We start from the raw sequence: 10,261 nt of genomic DNA, 5'->3' as shown, positions 1-10,261 counted from the left end.
GCCTGAGAGTCGCTGTTGTGAACTGCCACTGAGAAACCGGCCGGGACTCGTGCGCCCTTATCAACAACAGAATGAGAAGACTTCCGGTCCTACAGCCTTCCCAATTGCAAGCAGGTGGAATCCATTGAGGTGGCTGTACAAAGACGCCCCACTGAGGGGCTCCCATGTCTCTGCTACCCGCCAACGTCATCAAACATGGCGTCGGCTCTAATCACTGAGCCCTCTCAGGAACTGTCCTCCCCATTGCAACCCTACATGACAAAGTAGCACCACCCCCGTGCGTGTATCTCTTTACAGGAACAGAAAGCCTCGTCTTTCTCTCATGGAGAGACTTGTGGTTAAGCAGCCCACGACGTGGCCACTCTGCCACCAGGTGACTGTGAGTTGGAGTCCACTCAACGGCAGTGAGCTTGGAGTTTTTTTGAGATGAACTGACCGGCACAGGTGATTGGCCAATGTCCCCTTGGCATCCATAAGACTTTCACTGGCCAATTTTTAAAAGGAGCTTGTCTGGCCTTTCTGACTAGTCTGCATGCTCCACAGAAACCTGTCCACCATAGGGGGCCCTTTCAGGTATTTCAAAAAACTAGTGGCATGCTTCCCAGCAGCACACAGCACAACAAAGTGATGGATGGGTCCCTTCAGGTCGGGAGCTCCACTTCTCTCGTAGAAACCAGGTCTAGTAGAAGCCAAGCAGAGCCAGGCCGACGAATGAGATGCTGCCTTAGGGACCCAGCAATCAGATTAGGAAGAGAATCAAGAGTTACTGAAGGCTCCTTCCACTCTGACAGCCGCCTCTTCCTGATGAACAGGCAGCTGTGGGAATGACATGGGAGAAATAGGTGTACACGCGCTCAGGGAAGTTACAAGCTTCTCCTCAATACTGTCATTCCGTCAATGGCAATCCTGCGTCCTCGCTCAACTTTGTCGACTATTCAATTAGGTGCTTCGAGACAGTAGGTACTGAGAGCAAGCATCACTAATTTGTCACTTTGTTAATGGCAGCCGGCTCTGTGACAGCTCTCAACTGAGGCAAGGTTGCAGGAAGGATCCGTGAAGACTTGCGTGCCTGCCAACTGCAGGCACTGGTTGAGTTGGCGGTGTATGTAACCTTTCCGTCTGAAATCCGGCAGAGGTAAGTGAATGTCTGTCCCTGGAGGCCAGCCTGTACACGAACTAAATTTCATGTGCCTCCTTTATCTTGAAATGTTGAGGGATTATATGTAGCAGTGGCCTTCGGTGGCACTTAGCATGTGCACGGCCCTCTGCTAATAGCCTGACGTGGTGCTTCGGGCTCCCAGAGATGAGAAACAAGCTTCCAAGGGCTAGAAAACATGCCCAGGACCACAGGATGAGAAACAGCACACAGATCTACAAAGCCGCTATATTGAATTCTCTTCCAATAAATACCTATTTAAAATTTTAAAATGGCATCCACCCCACTCACCCCCCAAAATCCACGGGGGAAACATGGCCCTCTGGGAAGCTGCGCTGCACCCACGCCGTGGCTCTGACACCCACAGGCCCACCTGAGTGCGCCCTGCAGACTTGCCAGCCTGTCCTCGTGGCTCTGTGGCCAGATGTGGACTCACAGCCCCATCTTTCCTGAAGTGTAACGAAGTCCTCTTGTTCTTGCAGGCACGAGCTTCATTAACAACCCAGATATCACAAGAGCTGGTTGTTTATAGCATCTTTCAAATGAAAAATTCATCTCTAAGCTAAATTACAGAGAAGTAATTACAGCGCCAGGCTGACAGCAGACATACTGAGAGACTGACTGGATCTAGCTATTGAACAAGAATAACTACCGCGCCAAAGGAAGCAACTTTGGGCTTTGTCAAATAAAAGTCCTCGGAACTGACCCCATCTAGGGGGCGTGTCTTCAAAAGAGGCAGCCAGCACTCTCATCCATTTGCTTATTTAATAAATACTGAACACCTAAGTGCTGGGGACTTCCTAAACATACACAGGTAACCTCACTCAACAATTCATTCATTCCAACACTTCCTGGACACGTACACGCTGCACTCCAGAGGCAGAGTCATTGTGTTGTCAATGCAGAGACTGATTGTTGGCTGATCCATCTGATTACTCACTGATTCACCGAGTCCCCGGCACCCTCTATGGGCTAGGCACTACCTTATGGACAGGGGTACAATCATGAGCAAAGCACAGTTCTGTTCACATGGAACTCACATTTGAGTTCAAGGAGACAGGCAACAAGACAGATAAACAGGTCATTCATTAAAGAGTCAAGTCCTAGGAAGAAAGATACAGCACTCTAAGGTGACACCGAGTCGTGGGAGGCTGCTATAAGTCGTGGGAGAAGGTTGTCTGAGACGGCCTTAGAGAAGGCAGTCTGATTGAAGAGCAGAGGTCTGAAGATAACAGGGGAGAGAATGCCAGTAGACCTAGGGTTTTCATTGGCTACTTTTCCGAAGCTGAAGACCAGACCTTGCTTCCTACTCTGGGTTAGTCAAGAAACTCCACTGAAGCCTATCAACTATGAGTGCCTGTTGGTACTTGAAATGCTGGTGCCATGGTTTCTTAGGCATAGCTTAGTAGGAGCCTCAAGCATGTTAGTGCTGAGCTTGGTGAGGTAGCCTCATGCCCAGTAAAATTTTTAAAGAGTCATCCAAGAACCCCAGTGGGACACCAACTCAACACCAATCACAGTGGAGTAACTTCTAAAATAATGAATGCCATGGTGATGGCTGTTAGCTAGCCCGTACTCATACCTTAAACTTGGAAGTCAATGGAGTTTTGAATCAGATCACTGCCATTCCGGGGAACCCTTAAAGACCCCCATATGCCCTGTCTGGATGCCCTTTTACACCTTCTTCTCCCAATCATACCTTCTGCTGGGCAAACTCCTTCAAAACCTATCTCCAGGATCACATATTTGTGAAAGACATTTTGTGACTTCCCAGTCCCCAAGATGAGTGAAGGAGACTTTGTGCCCCACGACACCCGGTAATAAACTCCCCTGTAGCACTCATCACATTGTACTAGTATCGCCTTCTCCGAATGCTCTACATCCTACTTTGGCGAGTAGCAACTGGCGTCTTAAAAGCTCCTAGAAGTCATGCAACTATTGGTCTCTCCCTACACAGAGAGGAAGACAGGATGAAAATTGAAATATACATGAGAACAATTAGTCCATTGGACTAATGGAGCATGCAAACATCAAACTCCACAACCCTGAGACCAGAAGCACTAGACACTACTCTGCTACCAGTACTAATTGCTCTGAAAAGGATCCTATTAGAAAGTTCTGGAGTTGGAAAAACAGTGTATAAAATGAGTCCTCTTTGAAACTCGGGATGGGATCTCTTTACCAGCAAGAGCCAAGAGTGCAGTGAGTCTCATGGGCCCTGGGATCCCTCTGGAGTGACCCTCCTGGATCCAGGAGACAGCTATGCCATCAGAGGAGCAGCAGCAGAACCAGGAGGAGAGCATGGAACACAGTGATGGACGGACGGGCTTGCAGAGTAGGATGCCTCTGGGCACTTAATTGGGGAAGCTGGATTTACTGATTCATGGAAGTGGAGCTGAGTGCCTTCAAACTGAGCCTGACTGGAGCGGGAGGCCTCTGAGCACTTAACTCAGGGAGCTGGCTTTGCTGATTCATGGAGCTTAAGCTGAATGCCTTTGGGTTGAGGCTTATATCAGAGTAGTCAGATGTCTGAGCATTGTTTAGCAGACTTGACACAACTTTGTAACATGTCCTGATGAACAACTCAACCCTGACCATTTCCCACTGGCATTACACCTTGTTACCTTCCTTAATAAACCCTTTAATCATGAATTTTGTCTGAGTTCTGTGTGCCACTGCAATGGCTATTAGAATAGGAGAGATAAAATCGAGAATAAGACACTACATTATGTACCAATATTTAGCTCTTTCTCACACACACACCCCCATATTGTTAATTTGTTCGGTGCTATGCTGCTGTTAGGTGTCATCATATTGATTTTCAACTCACAGTGACCCCACGAGACAGAGAAGAACTGCCCCTTAGGGTTGTTATACCCAAACCCCATGGCCACAACGTCATTCCGACCAAGAGGAACCCTGCAGAACAGAGTGGGAGTGCTCCTTAGGGCTTCCATGACTGTAAACCAACACAGGAGCACACAGTTTCACGTTTCACCCATAGAGCAACTGATAGATTTGAACTCCTGACCTTGCAGTCCGAACCCACTACACCACCAGGGCTCCTTGGGGTCGTTACATAGGGTATAATAAGTGTTAAAGAAAACAGTAAAGTCATGTGAACTGATGAGTGCTTGGGGTCTGCCCCACATTCCTTCCTCCTGTTGGGGTGTTCAGATGCCCTGCCACTGTGCCAGCTCTAGTTAAGCTGCAGCCCAGCCAGGGCAAAGGTTGGCTGCTTCTATGATGACTTTCAGGAATGCAGACACCAGCTCTACAGGTAAGAAAACATAAAAGAGTATTTCCATCACACTAGAACAAAGTGTGCAGCCTGATCTCTTCCTCCACTGCCAGCGTCATAGCACGCTTGCATCTTTGTTAACACTGATGTTTTTCCAAGATTCCGTAGGTGTCCGGCCTGGAATTACTACTGCTACGACCACGCTGCCAGGGGGATTCCCTGCTAGAACCTCCCACAGGAAAGCATTCGCTGCAGGAAGGCCCATCCACAAGACCAGCAAGGAAGGCTTATTTTAAGAAAACCATGATGTGCCGACAGCCCATCCCACTCCTGTTAACACGCATCCTTCTGTACGCCAACCTGGTTCTCAGGATGGCAGGGCTATTTCCAATCTCTCCATCAAAGGACAAATCCAAATGTCATTCAACAATCTGCTTTCTAATTAAAAGTTGAGCCTTAAAAAAAACCAGATTTAACGGAACAACTCCACATGGCAATCAAGCACTGTGCTCCGCTGCCTGGACGGAGAGAACCATTTGCAATTATTTAAAGGACCCGGAAGGAAAGCACATCATTAGACACAGCCCGATGAAGCTGGTCCAAGCCCTGGTAGTGTCACCCGCATCCTTTCAGCAACCTGCTGACGGTCAACAAAGCAGGTTTAGAGCAGGGAGGTGGGTGAAGGGGCAACTGTCTGTTGACAGAAGCAGCCAGGACTGCCAGGACGACACAGAGGGGCAGGGGTGCTGTCTGCCATCCAACATTGTGTCACCCCTTCAACCACCACCATCCGCAGGGAAGCAGAGATCTAAGGGAGCCATGCCCCACCGCTACTGGTCCCTGCTCGGCCAGTCCCCTCCCCTCTCTTCCCGTCCCCGGTTTCCAGCTTCAGCCCTGCTGCCCTTCCCATGGGCTCAGCTGCCCAGGAAGAAGCAGCATCCGACACCAACACAAAAGCGTTGCATTAGCTTCTTTCAAACCAAAAACAAAAACAAAAAAAAAGGGACAATTTAGAGAAGGTATGAAATTTCTGGTAGGTGGTCAAAGAACACATTTGCTTAAAATTACCGATGGTACGAGCCTGTAAGGATGGAGTGGTGGGGGTACAAGTGCACACAATCGGAGCTGATGAGCTACACACACACACACACACACACACACACACACACACACACCCCAAGTTGATTCTAATCCACGGTGACCTTGTATGTGACAGAGTCCATCGGGTTTTCGGCGGCTGGTTTTTCCGAAGTCATCGCCAGATCTTTTTGAGCCACCTCTGGGTAGACTCAAACCTCCAGCCTTTGCACTAACACCCAACCCTGTTAACCACATTCACCACCCAGGCACTCCTGCGGGCTAGTGGGGGGCTGGGGAGTAGGGGGTGATGGACGTGTTCATTCCAGAAGAGCTCACAGAGCCTCTGGGATGCCCCAGCCACAGCTCAGGACATTTGGAGACAAACAAACTAATGGACAACTGACACAGTGTGACAAAGGGACATGGAACAGACCATGACGCAGGCAGAGGAGAGAGAAATGACAGCGGAGAGCCCCTGAGCCGGTGAGGAGGAGAAAGTGTCACAGGAAAACCACTGCCGCCTGGGGCGGCCACTGATAAGGCTTCCTTGCCAGGAGGCAGCATGTGCTATACCGGCTTTGAAGGATGAAGGGACCCAGGCCAGTCACAGGAGGGACTGCAGAGTGCGGGGCATACCTGAGGAATGACAGGGGCAGCCACCCTCCCCAAACACAGGTGTCAGGGACTGTCCTGTGTGCCCCTCGTGCCCTCCCCAACTATGTGCTGGAATCCTAACCCTGACAGTTCAGTGGATGCCAGCCCTGGTGGCGTCATGGTTCAGCGCCCAGCTGCTGCTATCCCCAAAAGGTCAGTGGTTTGAACCCACCGGCTACCAGGAAAGAAATGGTGAGTCTCAGAGCCTGGGAAATTCTACAGGGCAATTCTCCTCAGTCATAGAGAGTGTGTAAGAGGATAGGATTTGCTTTGTTATGCTAATATGGAGTCCCAGGAGGAGGATTTACTTCCTTACCTTTTCTTCAACCAAGATCGCAGCTACTTCAATCGTTCTAAGCAAGCAGGTTACAGGTAAAGGTTCCTTGAGAGTCCTGCCTGTTGAAAAATTAGAAGAAAAGGTGTATAACAGGTGTTTGAAGAGCTGACCCCACCCATGACCCCTTTTTTACCAACTGCTTGCACCCACCGCCTAAGCTGAAGGCAACGGTGTGTGTGTCCCAGGGCTTCTGTTCCCCTTCGCTGATTCAGGAATGGGCACCTGTCACCAGCTGGCCACCATGTTTCCCTCCTACTCCCTGTCTCACATGAGAATTCAGACACACAAATGTAGGCAGGCAGTAGGAAACCTGGTTGGGGACAGACAGACAGACACAGGCGGGAGACGAGCAGGGGCACGTGGCAGTTCATGTGAGCCTTTCCCTCCAGCTCCCAGGAAGCCTGTCAGGCTTTTGTCCCTACTCTACTGCAGATTCCCACACCAAGTCCTCCCTGACCTTGAGCTGGCAGGAGGGCATTTCTGTCCCTTGCAACCCAAAGCAGCGCTGACTTAACCCCGAGAGCAAGAGCCAGGGTTGAGACAAGCATGGAGTATGGAGAAATAAAGGTTTCTGAAATAAAGCTTTGGGGAAAAATAAATATAAAAGTAGTGGCCTGGGCCTCTGACCCATAATAAGTGAGAGGAGAGGAAGCGAGGGAGATGTGAAAACCAGAGTAGCCCCATCAGGTGATTCATAAATCCCCGGCAGCATTAAATATGAAGAGGGAGGCCCAGATCCTAGATGGAGGGGGCTCTTAGCAAGGGCACTATCCGTAACAAATAAGAATCTCACTGAAAACACACAGGCGGGGACTTGGAAACATGCTGTCCGCAGCAGGGAAAGACTCCTGGCTGGTACGTCTGTGGTCATTAAGTGCCCCACTGCTCACAGGGACAACGCACATCCCTATGGACAACGGAACAAAACCCTGCCTGGAACCGTCCTGCCCGTGCTCACAGTGGTCCTCATGCAGCCACTGCTGGCCCTATCATACAAACAACAAGTGCATTAAGTCCCCGGGAAGCCGGCTTTACTGTGCCGCCTTGAGGTTCTAGTTCAGTGACCCCAAGCACTCCCCTCCGTCACCCCAAGAGCTTCCTGTGTTCCCACATTCTCTTTTATTGACTGCAGTGACTGGAGGAGCCCTGATGGCGTAGTGTGTACGCGTTAGGCTGCTAATCACAAGGTCAGCTGTTCAAAACCACCCGCTTTCTCTAAATTGAGAAAGACCAGGCTTTCTACTTGATAAATAATCATTCTCAGAAACCCACAGGGGCAGTTCTCACCTGTCCTACAAGGTTGCTCTGAGTCAGAATAACGAGTTTGTTTTGAGTGGTGACTTGGTCAAACCACTGAGCTCACCTCCTGTGGAAACCTCAGGGACCTAGCCTCTTCTAGCGACTTTTTCTCAGTAGCAACGATCTTGGTGAGTTGTGTGAGTGGGAAGGCTGAGAGGCAGGGCTGCTACAGAGAACAGATCGATTCTTGAGGGGGATCCTGCTTGGCAGGGAGGGTCCAGAGTCAAGGTGTCTACAGTGTAATCCCACAGTGTATTCTCAACGAGGGTATCTGGTTGTTGCCATCACGCATTTTGGGACGATAAAATTGGGCTGCAGAGGGAAAGTGTGACCCAAACCACGAGGACTAAAGCGGTCAGCAGGAAGCACAGTCAACAGGAAGCCCGGGCCTCCAGCCTTGCAAGGGTCCTTGGCCCAGTGCTGCTGGTTTCCTCGCTGCCGCAGCAGAGATCCGCAAATTCCTCCTGCCCTCTGTGCAGCTCAGCATCCGAAGAGCTCACTGGGTCATTCGCTTGCCCACAGCAGGGGCAGAACAGTGACCCGGGTTCTAACTGGTCTGCAGAACAGGCCTCAGGGTGGCTCTACTGTCCCTTAGCCTAGGCTAAAGCCACACCCCATCTATCCAATGCCAGCAGCAGAGACGGGCTGCTTCTAATCCCAACGCCAGCCCTTCCTCTCTCTGGGTCTTGGTTTCCTTATAGAAAGGGAGGTAGACGTGACTAGTGCCGGCCACCTATTCTGTGCTGCCAATCTGTCTTAAGAGAAGTACAGAACTTTAAAATGTTTAGGAATTTTTGGAGGCATGAGAATACTGGTCATCGGCGAGTTTGTCTTACGAGCAGGGTGCAGCCTCGCCGGCTGACACTGAATTTGGACGGCAAGTTGCACATCCAGTAGGGTCACGTCAGTCCACCAACTAAACCCCAAACCAAACCCACTAGTGGATTCCAACTCGCAGCGACCCCACCGGACGGGGGGAACTCCCCACGAGGTCGCCAGGGCTGTCACTCTTCCCAGGAGCAGAAGGTCTAATCTGCACTCCGGGAGCACCTGGTGAGAGCAAACCACAGGCCTTTCAGGTGAGACTGAGACGCTGAGCACTTCCCCACTCCCCAACGCCCCACCCACCAAGGCATCTGGGGCGTGTGATTGTCACTAGTTTGGACAGGTTGAGCTCTGAGGACCCTCAGAGCAGTCACCCCACCTTCCGGCCTCCAAGAGGGAGGTAGGCAGGCTCAGCCAGCAGTCACAGGGCTGCACTGAGGACACTGCTTAGGACACGCAATCAGGGCATGTTTAGTGAAGGGGGGGCCCGGTCAGGGTGAGAGAGACCCTCAGAGAGATTGACAGGCGTGGGAGCCGCGATTGTGTTTCGGTCTGCTGTACCCAAAGTCACCCTGAGTCAGAGCTGATGAGACAGCCACCGCCGACCACAGGGACAACATGCAGTGCGCTCTCAACGAGGGAGGGGGGACCCGATGCTGCCGGGAGAGCGTAGACATCAACACTGATGCACAGTGATCTGAACCGCGGGTATGAAAACACTCAGAGACAACAAAGCATCTGTGGTGATTATCTCTGAATAGTGCAATTACGGGTGATTTCCAGCATTATGCCTTTCTGTATTTTTACCCCAAATTTATCTAATTAGTGTGAGTTACTTTTACAAGAAAATAATGGTCTTTTTTCCTTTTCTTTATTTTTTAATTAGCAGCTCATGCTATTCTGCAGCCCTTAGTCACAAAGAGGCGCGATCAAGAGCGTATTCTGAATTTCCTCTCTGAGCAACACCTGAAGGCCCGGGAACCCTGACTGGGACTGTCATCCTCGGAGCGGCTCCACTCCACCCCAGGCCCACGCAGCTCATCGGTCTGTGGCCTCCGGAAGGAACCCAGCAAGGTTGAGGTGTCTCAGGCTTTGAGACAAGATGCCCGTGAGATGGAGGATATTCCCTTGTCGCTCCAATCATACGTCTTCCCCAAGCTCACCCAGCCCAGGCTGTGCGGCTGCAAGGCAAGAACCAAACGCACTGGCTAATACTGGAGTTCTCCGAGGGTGACGGCAAGGGCCTGATGGTCTAGTTACTGAAGCCCTCAGCGCCAAGCTACCCTTTCCCAAACGCTTCTCGCTATCACCTGTCCAGGCAGTCACAAGGCCAAAGCCTAATTTTACTGTATCAGCATCACACTCTGATAAAAGAAATTAAGACAAATAGTCTACTAACATTTTAAGGCACCCTGGTGGTTTCAGAGACTAAGCAACAGGCTGCTAACCACAAGGTCTACAGTTCAAACCCATCAGCCCCAATGTAGAAGAAAGATGAGGTTCTCTATTCCAGAGCAATCCAAAATTTAGCTAACTACAAATGTGCTTTCTTGCTTAATACTCAATGACACCACAGAGAACCAACATTCTATAAGAACACAGATAAACAGGCATCAAGGAACAAAAAAATCATATCATTGTGAATGAGGGAGAGTGGGGACCCAAAGCC

General features: G+C 50.5%; 1 long non-coding RNA gene across 1 annotated transcript in view; it reads right to left on the bottom strand.

Moving 5' to 3' along the window:
• The window catches only part of LOC123522047, a 64,504-nt gene that overhangs the window by 10,958 nt on the left and 43,285 nt on the right, over positions 1-10,261 (bottom strand). The window contains exon 2 of the long non-coding RNA XR_006680347.1: positions 6,448-6,527. This is a non-coding gene — a long non-coding RNA (uncharacterized LOC123522047). The remainder of the gene's footprint in view (positions 1-6,447; positions 6,528-10,261) is intronic.

The sequence above is a fragment of the Echinops telfairi genome, unplaced genomic scaffold, assembly GCF_000313985.2.
Source record: "Echinops telfairi isolate 266 unplaced genomic scaffold, ASM31398v2 ScPeMD7_1713;HRSCAF=2227, whole genome shotgun sequence".
NCBI lineage: Eukaryota > Metazoa > Chordata > Mammalia > Afrosoricida > Tenrecidae > Echinops > Echinops telfairi.
This window is presented reverse-complemented; position numbering and strand designations above follow the sequence as displayed.